This window comes from Balaenoptera ricei, chromosome 12 (genome assembly GCF_028023285.1).
Source record: "Balaenoptera ricei isolate mBalRic1 chromosome 12, mBalRic1.hap2, whole genome shotgun sequence".
Classification (NCBI taxonomy): Eukaryota; Metazoa; Chordata; class Mammalia; order Artiodactyla; family Balaenopteridae; genus Balaenoptera; species Balaenoptera ricei.
The window spans coordinates 26,887,022-26,901,541 of record NC_082650.1 but is presented as its reverse complement, the minus strand read 5'-3'; the positions used below and the strand labels follow the sequence as shown (position 1 = coordinate 26,901,541).

At 38.8% G+C, this 14,520-nt stretch overlaps 1 non-coding gene across 1 annotated transcript; it reads left to right on the top strand.

Annotated features, from left to right (window-relative positions):
- Positions 1-13,509: 13,509 nt before the first annotated feature.
- On the top strand, positions 13,510-13,581 carry TRNAA-CGC (transfer RNA alanine (anticodon CGC)). The gene has a single exon. It is a non-coding gene; the product is annotated as a tRNA-Ala (tRNA).
- Positions 13,582-14,520: the final 939 nt, after the last annotated feature.

Genomic DNA, 14,520 nt, shown 5'->3' with positions numbered 1-14,520 from the left:
ATATTTGGGATTACAACCTCTACTCTGACCCCAAAGTCTCAGCTCTTAACCACTTTATACTAGATCCTAGTGTCTCTCTAAAAGACGATTATCATGTCCTGAACACCTACTAAGTGTCAAATACATAGATATTGATTATAATCCTGTAAGCCTTGCACAGTAGATATGATTATCTTCAGCTCAGGATAGACCTATAGACCAGGAAACTGATGCTCAGAGATGACATGCGAGTAGTAAAGCTGTGCAGTTAGTACATACTGATTAGTCTAGAACTTCTTTCTGCAAATTATCACAAGACTAGTTGATATTTATGCTAGTTGATATTTATGATATTTATTCATCCTCTATCCATTCGTATTCTCTTTTCCCTTAGCCAGCAGCTTAGCTGGTTGGAATTCTTTACAAGGTTGGATGATTTTTTTACTTGGTTGAGTTTTTGAAACCTTCATTCCTGAAAGGCCTGAGCCCTTAGTGGTCCTAACCCTATTGAGTTGTTCTGGTCTTCCACAAAATTGACCACTTAATATGAAAATCATGAGAGATAGTCCCTGCCCCCAATGATTTGCTGGGACTGAATTGGGTTGATTTGCTCCAGGAAAGAGACCAGACTTGTAAAAAGACCTTACTTGGAGTTGTCCCCCTTGTGATTTACAGTTATGATAATTAACAGGCATTCTCAAGACATACGTCTCCTTCATAGGCCAGACAAGTGAATTAAGTGGGGATGTCATAAGAGTCACCCTCCAATCCCCACATTTTCCACATCTTTGATGATGGGTGGTACTGATCTCTGTGATTCCCTTAGGATGTGCTATTGTTTTGATTGATATTTTAGGAGGAAGAGGCAGTCAGAGGGATTCCCAGTTTGTCTTTTCTACCGAAATATATCTCACTCCATGGCTGAAAGATACACCCAGGGACTGGAGAAACAGTCACAAGTTGAGTTTGCAGACTATTTGAGACCAATTCAGGCCAACACTTCACTTTCATCTGCCCCCTTGTCCTCCATCGTTAGGCCTCACTCTGACAAATGGACCCAAGCAGGGTACTGGTTCCACGGTGATTAGGGTCAGCTCAGATCCAGTGTCTAATTATATCCCCAAAGTCTGGGAGTGTTCTTTTCCCCAGTGCTTAGTCACCCTGGTAAAGGACCTCATGCTTATCTGTTAGAGGTTTAGGAAAAGATTTATGGTACATAATTATGGCAGTAATGAAGGGTCCTTCCTCAAGGGAGCTCTATCGGCTCCTCATTCAAGTGACTCTGCCTCTATAACTGGCCCATATCTGGGAGCTGGATGAGAGACCGTGATTCCTCATTGTAGTGACTCAAGTTAGGTTCCTATTCACTGGTCCCAAAGGGTTTTTAAAAAATACAATGTATAAATACATATATTCTGCAAGAGATACCTTGCTGATTGTATATAAATGTGTCTTTAATTTATTTAGATAGTATCGTGCTGTGATCTTTTTCCTTACTTTTAAAACTCAACACTCTGTTTTTAAGATTGTATTCGTATTCCTTCCGACTGCTGTATAACAGTTCCATACCAGATTTTACTCATCTGTTCCTCTAGTATTGGACACCTGTAATGCCTTTAGCTTCCTGCTTTGTGAAGGAGTTCCTGTGTGCAGACTCAAGTCTGTAGACCTCCGTGGAGACCACTCTAGGAATATAGCCAGGGGTAGGAATGCCTGTTCATGGGACCTGCTGAGGACAACCTGTGTGCTCTCCTGAACTGCTAAAACACTACATTCCCACCTGCAGTACATAATCATTCCCGTTTCCCTCTGTTTTTACTAAAACTTAACATTTTTTTGATTACCTAATTGTTGTCTATCTAATGTCTAGTTTATCTACCTAAATTTACCTAAAGTTCAATCTTATTAGTTTGCATTTCTCCAATTAATAGTAGGGTTGAGCATCTATTTATATACTTGTTAGCCTTTGTATTTCCTTTTCTTTAAATTGTATCATATCCTTTGTCCATTTTTCTATTGTTTCCTGTCTTTTGTTGACATGTCTCTGTTCTAGAAATAAATCCCTTCTAGATTTTAGGTATCACAAATATTTTCTCCCAGTCTTTCACCAATGAGGTTATCTCATCTGTGTGATTTTTGTTGGAAAAAAAATCCTTAATTTCAACATAAGTTTATCTATCAATTATTTTTAAACCTTACAACTTGTAGTATTTGGGTCTTATTTAAAATACTCCTTCTCACCTTAAGTCTGCAAAAATATTCTACATTTTTCTCTGTTACCTTATAGTTTTCATATTCAGTTCTTCAAAACATGTAGAGCTAACCTTAATGTACGATGGGAAGTAGAAATCTATTTTTCTCTTTATAATAAGCTAATCACCGACTAAACAATCCATCGTTTCCTTACTGATTACATGTGAATTTATACAAAGGACTGTTTCTGAGCTATTCTGTTCCTATGCTATTTTTAAAAAGTTGTTACCATGGCTTGTAGTATGCTTAATATCTGTTAGCAGGGAGCCCATCACTGTGTTCTTCTTTTTGAACATTGTTTTATGTATGCATAATCTTTTATTCGTTCATATACTTTTTGAAATTTGTTTGTTGTATTCTTCAAAAAAAATTCAACTGGAACTTTTATTGGAATTGCATTAGATCAGTTTGAGGAGAAATGACATCTTAATAATGTTAAATTGCTTTTCTATGGTGTCCTTTAGTAGATGTTTAAACTTTTCTCCAAATACAACTTTCTTTGCTATTTTTATTGCTCTATTATTTTCGATCACATTTTTCTTTGGTAATTGCTTATGTAGAAGAATGTAAGTTGACCACATTTTTGGCGATCTTACTAAATATTCTTGTTATTTCCTAGAGTTATTCTGTTAATTCTGCACATTTTTGTTTTTGCTAGTTGATATCACTTACAAATAATGGCAGTTTTGCCTCTTCCCTTCCAATCATTAAACTTTTGTTTTTGTATGTTGGCCAAGGTCTTCAGTACTGAGTCAAGTGGAAGCTGTGATAGGGGGTCTTGCTCCTGATCATAAAATGAAAGCATCCAAAATTTCTCCATTAAGTAGGATATTTGTTAAAAGATTTTGCTAGATAATCTCTTTTCACTTAAGGAAATTCTCTATATTCTTAGTGCTCTGAGATTTAAAAAAATAATAAATAGGTGTTGAATCCTTAAGATTCGTCCATTTGGCCTCTGCTGTATAACATTGCGTCATATGCGTCCAGCACATTTTATCCATCTGCTCCACCAGTAATGGAATCTGGGTTGCCTCTAGCTCCATGATACATAGATAGTGCTGCAAGGTACCTCCTTGGCTAGGTCTTCTAGGAGCCTTGCCTGTGTAGTTTTTCTGAAAGTCTTTTCAGGATGTTGTTTTACCTAATGCATTTATTCAAAAAATTACATTTTTATTTTAGTATTATGTTGTTGCTTTTATTTCTATTTCATTAATTTCTAAATATATCTTTATTGTTTCCCTTATTATTATTTTTTTCCTTCTCTTTATTCACTCATGTTTTTCCTCCCTGGCTTCTTGAATTTCAGATATTCTATCTTTCGATAAATGAGTTTAATCGGTTTTCACTTACTGTAATTGAGACTTATTTTTGTGATGGTTTGACAAACAATATAGCTTTATCATGTAAAGTTAAACATTTGTACAGCTTATGCCCCAGCCATTTCTCTCTAGTTACATGCAAATGAGAAACTTGACACTGATGAATCAGGAGAGAAGCAGAAAAATATTAATAGAAGCTTGGGTTATAATAGCAAATAATTTGTAAACAACTCAAATTCTCACTTACCAGACAATGGATAAATAAATTATAGTACATTTTCATGATAGAACAGTATATTACTTGGGAAATGAATCAAGTACAATTGCATGCAACAATGTGAATTAATTTTAGGAATATAATGTTGAATCAACAGTTCAAATCAAAAAAGGCAACACATGGTTTAATATCCTTTTTATAAAGTTAAAAAACACATAAAATTACATAATAGAGTATTTATGCATCTGTCTATTTTTAGTTCACAAATATTTATTGTAAAACAGAAAAGGCAAGGGAAGCATGAACATAAAATTCAGGATAGCTATTCCTTCTGAGGGAAGAGGGAGAGATAAGAAAGAGGGAAAGCAAATAGGAAGATGTAGATTATTTGTAATGTTCTAATTTGTGGGTGATGTGTTCATGGGTATTCATTGTATTATTTAAAACTTTATATATAATTTTTTAAAATTATAGAGGGTCATGTATAGAGTGATGAGAATGTGTAAGCCACGTACACATCTGGCACCTTAAATCTGTAGTTCTAGTCTCAGTTTAACAACAAAGAATATTTGTATCCAAAGAATATTTATATATTTAGTGAACTCACCAAAAAGCTCTGAGTTAACCTAATTAAATCATACAAAAAAAGTGCAATTGAGGTAACATATTTGACAACAGTTTGAGTAAAATATTAATATTCATCCTTTGTAAGATCTAACTTCTAGCCCTTTATCAAATTAGATCACCAGAAATTAAACTATCTGGTCTGAATTAGTGTAGCTTCTTGTTAAATTGTCTTTAGCAATGTAACTTAATATTGTTGTCTTTGGCATTCTTGCGAATTGATGTAAGAAATACTGCTTACCATTCTTACCTTAGAATTAAGGATTCCGCACTTTTTCAGAAGTCTCTGTTGCAAAGATTAATAATCTAGCAAGAGCTGCCATTCAGAAAATACACTATGTTCCAGGCACGTGCTTTACTGAATATCATTATCACTATAATCTTGCTAAGTGGATATTATAATCCTCCCTTTAAAGATGAGGAAACCGAGGTCAATTTAAACAACTTGTCCACAGCTAAAAAGTGCTTGACACAGGATTTAAACCCAGGTCTGTTTGATCTCAAAGTCTGTGCATTTTTACTGTACTACTCAGTTTCTCTAAGATAAGGATTTTAGTAATCAATTGTTTGTAAAATGGCAAGAGGTATCTGCAGAAAGGAGACTATGGACACTATAGAGACAGAGGTCTGGTTGGGCAAGCCACAACCAGGATGATGTGTGGTGTTGGAAAGAAAGAATTTTCCTCTACTTTTCAAAGGTTCTTTCAGCTGGCTTAGTCACCAAATCAACATGAGACAGATTAACAGGAGAAAAACAAATTTAACTTTATACATACAGGAACCCCACGTACATGAGAGTTTCCAAGACAGAAGGATAAAATGAAGTATATATGTCATCCTAAACTAAGGAATGGGAAAGGGACCCGGGGCTTCAAAGAAGGGGAGGTGATTCATAAGACAATAAAAAGAGCAGATGTTTAGTAATTAGATATTTGCCTTGCCATGTAGATGGGTCACTCAGATAAAATTTATCTCTGGTAATAATTCTCATTCTGGGAAAGACCCCCAATTTAAATTCTTCTAGGTATTTAAGGGAGGAGCAGAGTTTCTCTTGTGCCCTCAGAGTTCCCATTGCCTTTAGTTCAAAATAATCCACATGACAAAGCAGCACATTTTGAGGAGGCTGGTTCTGTTCCCTTTCAGTGGACCATGTAAGTTTGCCTGGAAATGGCAAGATTTCTTTTGCCAGGCAGCTAGAAAAAGAACTGAACTTTGGTCACTTAAGCATGCTGGGGACTCAGACTATTTGTGACTTGGACATCAAACGGAAAATTGATTTCACAGGCAAGGATGTCTGGGACATTCAGGTGACATACACACAAGAGTTTATCTATGCTTTCAGAGCCTTTAATGAACCACGGGTTAAAAACTCACAATCTAAGCTTCCCTCAGTTGGAGCATCTCCAGGACACAGGAGAACATGAGCTCAACCCCACTGTCTAGTGATTTGTTTTTTTACATCTCAGAGTCCTCATCTGTAAAAAAAAGTACTAATAATCCTACCTTGTAGGTTTTCAGTAATGATTAAATGACCTAATACAGGTATGACACTTAGAACACTGCCTGAAAAAGAATAAGCACTTTGTAATTGTTGGTTATTACTATTGCTTAATTATGCTTTTGTATATAATTTCATTATAATTGGGAGTGCTGAAACTAAAAAAAAAATGAAAGAAAGAAAGAAAAATGACTTTATGACCACTGAATTTTGTGTTTTAACAGTCTTCTATTTAACTTTTATTTACTTATGTTGTATCATTTTCACAGCAAATGTGATCTAATTTATTCCCAGTCTACCCCTTTTGCGCCAGCAAACTGCTCTCCCTGAAAGGAAAAACAATGCCCATTACTAGTCATTTAATGTTTCTTACTTTCCTTGCTCCTCATTTCTGCTTTTGAAATATCATTATAGTAATAGTTCAATGAGAAAAAAAAAACCCTATTTTTGTTGCTTTTTTCCCCCATTTTTGAGCTGTAAAATATATCATGTACATAAACTGATATAAAAAAATACATTTACTGACTTAAAAGGAGAATGAAATGAGTCCATTGTGTAGATACCTTCAGTTTGCCCATCACCCTGATGCCCTTGCTCTGCTCTGCTCCACGCGCTCCGTGCTCTGGGGAGCTGACCCTGACCCCTAGGGTCTCCATCTACAGCCTCCTTTGCCTTCTGACTTCCAGTTGGCATAGGGCAATGCAATAGGGCAATGCATTAACATTTTCTCCACACTGCCCCTACCTTTGTAAGTAATCCCTTTAGTAACTTCCTCTCGAATCCATTTGAGTGTACCCTCTGTTTCTTTTAAGGATGCAGCCAGCTCCTCAGGGAGGGGTGGCCTATGGAGGCATGTACCAGTCTAAACTTTGTGTTAATCATTCCTTTGCTTTTTAAAAAATGTAATTTCACCATATATGTATTTGAAAACATATATTATTTAGTTCTGCAGTTTTTGACTTCTGTAAATGCATTGATTTAAGGCATCTGCCTTCCATGTTCCATTTTTTCGCACTGCGAATCTGGAAATGATACATTCTATTTGTATATATTTAGCAGTGATTCTAGAAATTTTAATATTCACATTTAACTTAAGTCTCAAGTTAAACATTTACCTTCATTTTAAACACTAGCATTTTTGGAATGCTTTGCCCCTGATTACCCCTTTCCTAACTTCAATGCTATTTTTATCAAGGATTTTGATTCTGCCTTTTCTTTTTTCATAAATTTATTTATTTATTTATTTTTGGCTGCGTTGGGTCTTCGTTGCTGTACACAGGCTTTCTCTAGTTGCAGTGAGTGGGGGCTACTCTTCATTGTGGTGCGCAGGCTTCTTATTGCGGTGGCTTCTCTTGTTGCAGAGCACAGGCTCTAGGCATGCGGGCTAAAGTAGCTGTGGCTCGCTGGCTCTAGAGTGCAGGCTCAGTAGTTGTGGCGCACGGGCTTAGTTGCTCCGCGGCATGTGGGATCTTCCTGGACCAGGGCTCGAACCTGTGTCCCCTGCATTGGCAGGAGGATTCTTAACCACTGCGCCACCAGGGAAGGCCTGCCTTATCTTTATACTTGCAAAAAGTAGTCATTTTGGGCATTATTATTCTATGTAATCAGTGAGTCTCCAGATTTAGTCATGCGTTTATTATTTTCTTCATTCACCATTCCATCTTGCATCTGAGACCTTCGTTCTTCCAGAAAAACATACAGTCATCCTTCAATATCCGTAGGAGATTGGACCAAGACCTCCATGGACACAAAAATCCCTGGATGCTCAAGCCCCTTTTATAAAACCATGTAGTATTTGCATATAACCTACAAACATCCTCCTGTATAATTAAAATCACCTCTAGATTACTTATAATACCTAATACAATATGAATGCCACATAAATAGTTGTAAATACAATGTAAGTGCTATGTAAGTAGTTCATGGCTAATTCAAGTTTTGCTTTTTGAAGATTTCTGGAATATTTTTTTTCTGAATATTTTTGATCTGCAGTTAGTTGAATCCACAGATGCGAAATCTGTGGATACAGAGTGCTGATTGTACTTCAGAAGTTCTTTAGTGAGTTTCTGTTGCTGGTAACCTTTGTCTTTGTCTGCAAATGTCTTTATTTTACCCTTGTTCTTGAAAGACAGTCTCACTGAATATAAAAATCTCTTAGCACTTTGAAGATAGAGGTAAATACCTGTTCTTTTTTGGCAACTTTGGGATCTTCTGGGTGTTCTTTTGTTTCAGTACATTTTCAATAGGTATAGATTTCTTTTTGTTTATCTTGCTTGAGGTTCCTTGGATTCACTGAATCTGAAAATTGTTATTCTCTATAAATTCCAAAAGTTTCTTCACCAATATCTCTTCAAAATTTTTTCTCTCATTCTGGAAAACTGATTAGCTATACTTCACATTTTCTCATTCTATGACCCGAAACTTTCAACCTGTTTCCTAATTTCCTGTTTCTGACTGTGTTTTGGTAATCTTTTTCTCATCATTTTCTGACTGTGTTTCGGTAATCTTTTCTTCAGTTGTGTCTAATCTGCTGTGCAACTGTCAATTAAAAGAAAAATGCACAATGTAAGAGTTGTGAATTTCAGTCTTATTCAGGGGCTGTAATGAAGACTATAGCCCTGGAAACAGCCTCTCAGTAGCTCTGAGGGAACTGCTCCACAGAGGTAGGGGAGAAGCCAGTATATATATGATTTTTGGTTAGGGCATCTGTGTAGTCAAGCACACATCTCTGTTAAAGTTTACTGCTAGTCACAAGGAACTGATATCTCAGTTGATGATTTTAGTGCTTTCCCGTGTATGGGAAGATGCAAGAGTCTTCCTGAGACGCACAACTAACTATCTAAGAGGTCTGTTTTTCCAAAGCACAGAGTGCCCCATCCTGCTTCTCATCCTACATTCTTCTCAGGGTGCAGGTCCGTTAGCGTCCGCAGTGGCTAATGACTCAGTCTTTGTAGAACTGGTGGACGAGCAACAGTTTTCTACATCCATTGTGTTTCTAATTTCAAATATTACTTTTTTCACTTTACATCTTCTATTTGGCTATTTTCAATTCTGACTGGTCATTTTTGATAACCTCTTACTGCTTCATCTTATCTTCAGTTCCTTCTATTATTTCTTTAAAACACAGTAAACATATTTATTTGATAACCTGTATCTGATAACTCCATATTAGCAGACATTGTGTGTCTCATTCTGCAGTTTGTTATTCCTGATGACGGCTTGATTTCTTGATGGCTTGGGGTCATGACTGTCAAATCATGCTCCTTGGAAAAGTTTTTTTTTTTTTTTTTATTTTTAAAGTTTTTTTTTAATGGGAATTCCTTGATGTCTGGATTTAAAGTGCATTCTCCTAGAGCATATTTACACTTAGTTCTGCTAAGCACCTTAGTATACTACCAAAATAGAGATTTTAAACTAAATTTTTAGCTTGGGTTACTGGGAACAGAGATTAATTGAACTTTAATTCTCAAACTCATGTAAGTATCAGTTTAGGATAGAAATTCTCTGAAAAGACCCTTTCCTCTTCCCCTTCACCTCTCTCCCTTCATTTCTTCTCCTTCTCTCCCTACATTCTCTTTTTCCCTATATCTTTAAACTCTCTCTCTCTTTTCCTTCCTTCCTTCTTTCCTCCCTCCCTCCCTCCCTACTTCCCTCCCTCCCTTCCTTCCTTCCTTCCTTCTTTCCTCCCTCCCTCCCTCCCTTCCTTCCTTATTTTTTCTTCCTGCTGCATGGCTATGATTGGCAACTAGCCTCAGCACCTACCTCTGCAGAATGGGTTTTTATTTCTCAAGTTAGTCTCCCTTTATGTTTTATGCAGGGAGCTTCCATCTGACTGGTTTGAACCCCAGACTACATGCCCTGGGCCACCAGAATTAGGAATACACTCTCAGCATAAACATCACTTTAACCCTGTTGTGGGGCCTCCAAGAACTGCCTTACTGTCCCAGAAGTTCAATCATGCATTTCAAAATATTTTTAATGTAATTTTAATATAAATGTTTTGTACTGGGAGGATTTCTCAATACAGTGAAGGGGAGCAGAATACGCCACTCCAAAATATGCCTCTTTGGCATAAAGATTATCTTGAGCTGGTTATTTTCAAGAAACAGCAGACACAGGAGAAGCTCTGAAAACCAAAGCTACCCTTTTGTAAGAGAAATTTACATTTGTAAGGGAAACCTCCATTTGTCATCATGTTTTCGTCTCTGTACCAAGAAGAGGAAGATGGCTAAAATTCTGGAAACTCGTGTCAGTGGAGAGGGACAGGACTTAAATCTGCAGAACCTTGCCCCTGTTTACGGTGCTTTTCCTGGCAACCCCCCATAACTGGCTCTCCCCACTCTCACCCCCGACACCTTTTATGTTTAGCTGGAGATGGTATTTAAGGTGATGGCTTGGGTCATTTTGGGGAGTTAGTTTTCTTGGGTATCTCCCATGGATACAGGAGATATACATGTTATTAAACTTCTGTTTGTTTTTTTTCCTGTTAATCTCTCTTTTATTATGGGAGGGGGTGGTGGTTTCAGCCAAGAAGCTGGAGGGGTAGAGGAAAAATTGTTTTTCCTCTCCTTCAGTAAACAATATTCCATCTGATGAAAATGGAAGTGGAATAAATAATGTGATATTTCTAAAACTTTAGTAAAAGCGATGATGTAAAAGAAATGAAAATTTTTGGTTTAAATATTTTGATTTAAACTTTTGAAATAATTGTAACCATTTTTCTGTGGTAGAATGAAGAATGTGTCTTCAAAAATCTAATTTTACCCGTCTCAGTTAGAAGCACATAGCGCCGTTCATGTCGGTTATTCAGAGAAGAGAAAGGATTTATGCTTGCTGGGATTTTGGGTCCAGGGCCTATGTGGGTAAGACATCAGGGAAAATTATTTCTCATACAATTTTCCTAAAACTGCGCTGAATTAATAGCACGATTCTCTGAGGTGAGCATTCTCATAGCCTGTCATATTGATGGGTTCACTTCCCACATTTTGTTCCCTAAATACTATGGACACTGCCTCTTAGAATGAAAGCTGAAACAAACAAAAATTGTTAGATTGTAGATGCAAATCCCCTATTGATAGTAATTCTCTTCTCTCCTTACTTGATGAGAAAAAGGCCTTTCACGTTCTCAAATTCAATGGTTTTTTCAGCAAAAGGGCAAATGCTTAGTAAATTTAATTTTCTACTTATCAGGGTGTGTCTAAGTTAGTGACGATAGCGAATGATAACACCCTGCATGTATCGAGGAAAAATGATATACTCTCTTTGGAAAACTCTGAAAACAATTCATTTTTCTTAAAACTACTGTGTATTGTTTTACAATTTCCTTTAAAAAGGAGGTCATAGAATCCTTCAGAGTACTAAAATAGTGTATATCAGTTGTAATAACTTCTGTGAGTCAACTACTTTATATATTTTTTCTTGTAACTCTGCAGAGTAGACATTATTATAGTCAGAAACTGTGGCTCAGACAGGTAAAGTCATTTACCTAAGATAGCACAGCTACAGAGTAACAGATCAGAGATGAGAACCATGTCATACTTTGCTTTATTTATTTATTTTTTTATTATACCATGCCAATGCCTCTTCAAGCCTTAAATACCTAAACCCACATAAATGTAGAAGACTTAGACCAGGGAGGAACTTCTACAGTAGTCTATGGTCTACCCTCCTAATTTTACAAATCAAGAAATCAAGGGAGGACTTCTCTCGTGGGGCAGTGGTTAAGAATCCACCTGCCAGTGCAGGGGACACGGGTTCGAGCCCTAGTCCGGGAAGATCCCACATGCCACGGAGCAACTAAGCCCATGCACCACAACTACTGAGCCTGCACTCTAGAGCCCGTGAGCCACAACTACTAAGCCCGCGTGCCACAATTATTGAAGCCCACGTGCCTAGAGCCCGTACTCCACAACAAGAGAAGCCACCTCAATGAAGAGTAGCCCCTGGTCACCGCAACTAGAGAAAGCCCGCATGCAGCAATGAAGACCCAACACAGCCAAAAAAAAAAAAAAAAAGAAATCAAGACCCAGAGAAGTTAAGCAAATAACCAAGATTACACAGTAATTAGAACCTAGATTCTTTTTTTTTTTTTTTTAAAAGAGAAAAGTGAAAAAAAATATATAAAAAACAAAGGAAGAGAGCAGCCAAATCAATAAACTAATCTACCACTGATAATAAGCTCTAAATACTAAACTAAGATAAACATAAAACTAGAAACAAATTAGACACAGAAAGCAAACCCCAAGTCTACAGTTGCTCCCAAAGTCCACCACCTCAGTTTTGGGATGATTCATTTTCTATTTAGGTATTCCACAGATGCAGGTACATCAAGTTGATTGTGGAGATTTAATTCCCTGCTCCTGAGGCTCTGGGAGAGATTTCCCTTTCTCTTCTGTTCGCACAGCTCCTGGGGTTCAGCTTTGGATTTGGCCCCGCCTCTGTGTGTAGGTTGCCTGAGGACGTCTGTTCCCTGCCCAGACAGGATGGGGTTAAAGTAGCGGCTGATTAGGGGGCTCTGGATCACTCAGGCCGGGGGTAGGGAGGGATACGGATGCGGGGCGAGCCTGTGGCGGCAGAGGCCGGCATGACGTTGCAACAGCCTGAGGCGCCGTGCGTTCTCCTGGGGTTGTTGTCCCTGGATCACAGAACCTGGCAGTGGCAGGCTGTACAGGCTCTTGGGAGGGGAGGTGTGGATAGTGACCTGTGCTTGCACACAGGCTTCTTGGTGGCTGCAGCAGCAGCCTTAGGGTTTCATGTCCATCTGTGGTGTCCGCACTGATAGCTGCGGCTCACGCCCGTCTCTGGAGCTCATTTAGGTGGTGCTCTGAATCTGCTCTTCTCGTGCACCCAGAAACAATGGTCTCTTGACTATTAGGCAGTTCCAAACTTTTTCCTGGACTCCCTCCTGGCTAGCAGTGGCGCACTAGCCCCCTTCAGGCTGTGTTCACGCAGCCAACCCCAGTCCTCTCCTTGGGGTCTGACCTCCAAAGCCCGAGCCTCAGCTCCCAGCCCCCACCTGTCCCGGCGGGTGAGCAGACAAGCGTCTCGGACTGGTGATTGCTGGTCGGCACCGATCCTCTGTGCGGGAATCTCTTTGCTTTGCCCTCTGCACCCCTGTGGCTGCGCTCTCCTCTGTGGCTCCAAAGCTTCCCCCCTCCACCACCTGCAGTCTCCACCAGTGAAGGGGCTTCCTCGTGTGTGGAAACTTTTCCTCCTTCACAGCTCTCTCCCAGAGGTGCAGGTCCCGTCCCTATTCCTTTGTCTCCAGTTTTCCTTTTTTCTTTTGCCCTACCCAGGTACGTGGGTAGTTTCTTGCCTTTTGGGAGGTCTGAGGTGTTCTGCCAGCGTTCAGTAGGTGTTCTTTAGGAGTTGTTCCACATGTAGATGTATTTTTTTTTTTTTTTTTCACACACACACACACACTGTATTTTATTTTTACAAGAGATAAATCGACTGACACCAAGCATTGTACATGGATGACCACAACAAAAGCAACAATGATTGCAATTACCAAACATGAAACACACTCATACTATGTCATAGATTCTTTTGATTCTTGTGCCACTGACTGTTTCTCCATACAAATCTGCAATTTAAAATTCATGAACTGTGTTGGGACTTCCCTGGTGGTCCAGTGGTTAAGACTCTGAGCTCGCAATACAGGGGCCCAGGTTCGATCCCTGGTCAGGGAACTAGATCCTGCATGCCTCAACTTAAGATCCTGTGTGCCGCAACTAAGACCCTGCACAGCCAAATAAATAAATATTAAAAATAAAATAAAATAAAATTCATGAACTGTGAATGAAAAACTTTTAATGCGTTTAAAAATCCAAACTTTGGATGCTGTTTTAATGTAGGGATATTTGCCACCTAATATTGATACTGATATTATGAAGGGGTGGGGAAGTGGCAAGGGAGAGTGAGACATGCGTGCGAGGCCTTGATCTTCTTCCCTGGCGGCCGACCTGCTCTAGGAGAGGATGTCAGTCCATTTCTTCTTTCCTTTTCCATCTTGGCTCAGGGACTTTGCATGTGCTGTTCCTTCTGCCCTGTATACTTCCCCAACCCCTTACTTGGTTAACCCCCATTCTTCCTGCAGAACTCAGCTCAAAGCATCAGTTCCTCAGAGATATCTCCCTGGCCCTCCCTGGTTTGGAAATGCCTTTACTAGGCAATCACAACAGCACATCTTGCCTTTGGATTGCAAATCACAACTGAAATCACACTTACATCTGTGAGGTTTTGATTAATGTCTGTGTGGCCAGTAACCTGGGCGTTCCATGAAGCAGGATTTGTGCATAATGGGCCTCCTGTTGTATCCTCACTGTCTCACACAGTGCCCTGCATAGAGGGGCAATTTAACATCTATTTATTGATGAAAGGAATAAGAGAACTCAACAAATATTCACTGAGCATTTTTTAAATAGATCTTTACTGGAGTAAAATTGCTTCACAAAACTGTGTTAGCTTCTGTTTTACACCAAAGTGAATCAGCCATATGCATACATATGTCCCCATACCTCCTCCCTCTTGCATCTCCCTCCCATCCTCCCTATCCCACCCCTCTAGTTGGCCGCAAAGCACCGAGCTGATCTCCCTGTGCTATGCTGCTGCTTCCCACTAGCTAACTA